This window comes from Takifugu rubripes, chromosome 16, assembly GCF_901000725.2.
Source record: "Takifugu rubripes chromosome 16, fTakRub1.2, whole genome shotgun sequence".
In the NCBI taxonomy this organism is placed as follows: domain Eukaryota; kingdom Metazoa; phylum Chordata; class Actinopteri; order Tetraodontiformes; family Tetraodontidae; genus Takifugu; species Takifugu rubripes.
Window position 1 is genome coordinate 3,431,484 of NC_042300.1, and position 4,877 is coordinate 3,436,360.

The 4,877-nt window shown below is 40.1% G+C and overlaps 1 long non-coding RNA gene across 1 annotated transcript; it reads left to right on the forward strand.

Moving 5' to 3' along the window:
* Window positions 1–866: 866 nt before the first annotated feature.
* LOC105419780 (uncharacterized) lies at window positions 867–1,708 on the forward strand. The gene is made up of 3 exons (XR_966322.2): window positions 867–895; window positions 1,013–1,149; window positions 1,263–1,708. It is a non-coding gene; the product is annotated as an uncharacterized lncRNA (long non-coding RNA).
* The last annotated feature ends 3,169 nt before the right edge of the window (window positions 1,709–4,877 follow it).

Sequence of the window (4,877 nt, forward strand, 5' to 3'; positions counted from 1 at the left end):
ATCAGATTTATTGTCCAACAGGTAATTTGCTTCTTCTACGTCTTGCTGCACTTCATTTTTCATTAATAGCCCTTCAATCTAATGTTGAAAAGGTATAATGAAAGTGTTTTATTGGCTTTAAGCTTGCAGTTGCACTTCAATCTCTGAGGAGTGTGGGACTAACACATTGTGACATAAAGCTGGACAATATTATGTTAGTGGACCATGAAAAGCAGCCTTTCAAAATCAAACTTATTGACTTTGGAGTTGCCAGGGTTGCATCCACTATACCACAGGGCTCAGCTATACAGGTCCTCTGTTACAGGTAATTATTTTTACAAATGTTTAAAATCATGGCAATCTATAAATAACCAACTGTAAAAAGCAAATTAACACCCTTTTATAGGTCTCCAGAGGTCCTTTTGGGTCTTCCATTGACAGAGGCTGTGGACATTTGGTCTCTGGGCTGTGTGGTTGCAATGTTACACCTTGGTAATCGGCTGTTTGATGGGGACAATGAGTTTGACGTGGTAAGTATATTTGTACTTTACTTCATTCTTTTCTTTGAACTTTTCTGCCACATAAACCTTTTTTTGGTGAATATTGTGACGTGGCATTTTCTTTACCCACAGATGAGGTACATAGTGGAGCTATTTGGTCAACCTCCGAATCGAATGCTAAATGCAGGCATAAAAACTAATCAATTCTTTAAGCAAAGCATGTGCGCATGGAATCGATCATGGAAACTAAAGGTATCTGTACCTAGTTTGTCTAAGATATTTCTTACGGACTCCCAAATTCACAAATTAATAGGTAGGAATGTTTATTTTGTTGTGCTTAACTCATTTTCTGTTATCTGTTCAGACAGGCTACAGTAGAGAGGAAGCTTCTGGATTCTCTGGATGACATTTTAAGCGTATGTTTTTCCAGTTTTAATTTGTTCTTCATATCAATGTAACAACACTTTCTCTATAGCATAAAGAACATATTTACAGGGTAATTAGCTACTTTAAATCAATTTTTATTGTTCCAGGCCTTCCCTTCTAATGGCAGCGAACATCCAGAACTTAATCTTTTTGTTAACATGCTAAAGAACATGCTTGACCTTGATCCTGCTACACGCATTACCCCAGCTCAACTGCTGCAACATGGTTTTCTGACAAACACTGAGTAAGTCTACACAAAGATCATTCATTTCAGTCCTAAAACCCTTGATTTATCCATTTGAAAAAATTGCAGGATTCTCAGATAATTATTTAAGTCAAGTATTTGTTGTCTTGAAGGGTGGGGGCTACCTCTAAAGAGCCAGAGGTTACTGCCAGCCAGGAAAATGGACAAACTTTACAGACGCAGTGTGAAAACCCCCAGCAGCACCAAGAGAGCCACTTAAAAACAGGGCAGAAAAGAAATCGTGACTCAAAAGATGATGACCCAACTTGTCACGACTCCAAGCGGCCTAGAATACAGTCAAGGGTGACACCAAGAAAGTACACACAGATAAATGCTAATAATTCCAGTGTTCAGAGGAAGCTGCCTGACGGGAAGGATGGTGGGCCTCATCGCTCCACCTCGATGGCCGGGCCCAGGTTCAGCCAAAAAGCTTTGAAAGAACAAGGCGATACACAGGCAGTAAAGGAGGGGAAAAGTAACTGACTCCCTCAATACCTACAGTATGTGTGGGGTACAGTCCCATCTGGTCTTTCAATCACATATTCACTCTGAATTACAATAAAGGAAGCTGATTTCATTATGTTAAACATTAGTATCTGTTTTTTGGTGCATTCAAATTAATATAATTATTATTTGGGAACCTATTCCCTTGTTTTGTTGTGCCTGAGGAAAAGTTGACCGATTTTTACTTTGTCCCATTTACTCTGCCTATTGTTGCGCAAAAGATTAGAGTAACACTATTTTATATGTTTTTCAAATATTTTATTCTTAGAAGATAATAACATTACAAAACTAACATAATTTAAGGGGCAAAATGTTTTAGCCCAACTTTCTGGGCAATAGTGATATATAGCTGATCTATAAGTAGTTTCTATACAGTTGCTAAAACAGACAGGAAACAGCTAATAACTGCTAAAGATATGTTTGATAAAGATACACAGGATATCCCCAAACTACTTGTAACCAACTATTTTTAATCATTCCTGCACAATCATCAACACAATCATCCTTAGCAGATGTATATGTTGCTCTCACCAGTGTTTTCAGTGTAAATCAATAATTATACAGAAAATAATCAGCCACCTTCTCTCGGTGTTTCTTTTTTCATCTGCTGCTATAAACTAAAATCTGTACATTTTCCATCCCTGTGAGACAAGTCCCTATCACAATTAATGTCACCCTCACATGGACATGGAAGAATTTTGCAATCAATCCATCAATCAATCTTTATTTATTTATTCATATAGTATCTGTTACAATCAAAATTGTTTCTAGGCACTTTCCAGAATCCCAGGGCCTGACCCCCAACAAGCAACAGTGGCAAGGAAAAACTCCCCTTTAACAGGAAGAAACCTTGAGCAGGACGAGCAGGAGTTTTAAAAATTATTCTAAATTTAACGGGCAGCCAATGAAGAGACGCCATTACAGGAGTTATGTGATCTCTTTTGTCAATACCTGTCAGAACTCTGGCTGCAGCATTTTGGATCACCTGGGGGCTTCTTAAAGCATTGTTTTGACACCCTGATAATAAAGAATTACAATAAAACTTTTCAGCATCAGGTCACGTTAGTAGTTTCCTGATCTTTGCAATGTTTCTCAAGTGAAAAAAGGCCCTTCTAGAGACTAATTTAATGTGTGAGGTAAAAATATATAGCAAGTACAAGAATACACACAGCCAAGAGGCTAACAGTTGCTCGAGTTACCATTAGAGATAATTGTACAGATGGCTCATGCTTTGCTCCTGCATATGTACTGATCAGAGTTGGACACATGTGAATCATCTTTGATGACGAAGCAGACGCATAAACCTCACATTTGTCCGCTTTGGTTGATGTCATCAGGCCGTGTCAAAAACAGAACCCAGAACAAAGACAAATACATTTTCACTGAATCCTTTAGTTAAAATCTTTCCTCTAAATATCTGATTTGCTCCCATAGCAACATTTGCTCTGAATGTTTCAATGTGATCTTTTCAGATTAGCGCTAATCTTAATATTTACAAATATCTTTGATGTTCAAGCTCATTTTGAGCAGATTTTATTCTGCACTTTGTGAAAAGCTTAGATTAATAGATTTCTTAGTATTTAGTCGCACAGCTTATCAGGAGTTGTTGTGATTGATAGATGATTATTCCAGAAGTTTGTGTGTATTCACCGACAAACGTGAAGGTTCTGTGGACGTTCTGCAGATGGCTGTGACCTCTGCTTCTGTAACGTACCGTAGATCTGAGCCAAATTCATCCAGCGTATACATGTGTCAGTCCGGATCTCTGGAATAATGAGTTCATTATGAAGAAGCAGCTGTGATGACGGTGCAAACACAAACTCTACCGATTCATTTGCTTGGAGATGGTCTCTGATCTGTTTAGTCACACACAGACTATGTGATTCAGCAGTGTGGGACAACCCCGGCATCATCAGAGCTCCTTGCAGACTGCAGCTAAAACAATTAGCGCGTCGATGTCGCTGCCGCGACACATCCATTCTTCTCGCTGTCCATCTTCCCGAGTCTGGCCGATGGGAGCCGAGCAAACGGATTGTCGCTGATGGAGATGTAAATGTGTTCTGACTGGTTTTTTTTAGTGGATTTATACCTATGTGACATGTGTGGCTTCAAGATACACAAGTCTGAAGGTCTGAAGACCCAAACAGGGACGTTAGATGTAAAACTACTCACGTGCAGGTTAGATGAATATGAAGCAACTGCAGCAGGACGTCTCCTATCAGAGCCGTAAACCACCACAGGCACGCCGAAGCTGGTGTAATTGCACCAGCAGGTCTGCATTTTCAGTTTTGTCAGCGGAGAACCAACAATTTACCAAAGAGCCTCTTTTACCGGGGATGGAAGAAAAAGAGTTTTTGCGGAGACGGGGAAATGATTTTTCTTTCAGGGGCTGAAAATGGACCCGAAGATTGCGAGATGACTCAAATTCCACTTAATTCGTGTTTATTTTCCTGTTTTTGTCAATCATCCTTTGACCAAAGTGTTAGGTTTTGCTTCAGATGTCCACAAAAAGGTGAAGTGTTTTCTCTCGCAAAAACTATTTTGCTGCAACTTTCCCGACCTGAATGTTGCCATTAAAATTCAATGTTTTCCTCCACATCTGCACCAACTGTGTTTGTGTGTGAGCCGTCACCTCGCAGCTAAAGTCTTTGTGTTCTCTGGACTTTGAGCAGATGGATGAAAACAGGCGTGTTGACGGGCAGATGTGCTGGAACAGCAGGAGGAGCCTCAAGATGGCTGCCAGAGTTAGAACAGAAGACTGAAGATCTGCTTTATCTAATGCTTCACTGCCGTGAATAGTGGAAGGATGGCTGCATTTTCATCACATTTGGAGGAACCACTCAAACCAGTGACGCATGAATGAGGCTGCAAAAAGAGACAGAAAAACTCAGAGGACTTTATGAAGCCAATAATTCCAACCATCAACACCTCCAAGACTTTGGTTTCTAATAAAATATTGAAGTTAGAGCCAGAAGACGAGTGTTTGGCCTTTATTGACAGAAGACAGAAACGCTTGTGACAGCTGCCGCAGGACGCAGACAGGAAATGTAATTCTTGCTTCAGTATTATTAGATATTCTTTTTTTTATGACCCAAAGCTGAAGACAAAATTCTGCTTTGACGTAATGTTTTCATGCAAATGATCGCGCAGGTGCCCGACCTTCATGCAGTCGGGGGACCTTACCGAGATCACAATCATGAGGCTGGGAGGCTCCAGTGCAGGGG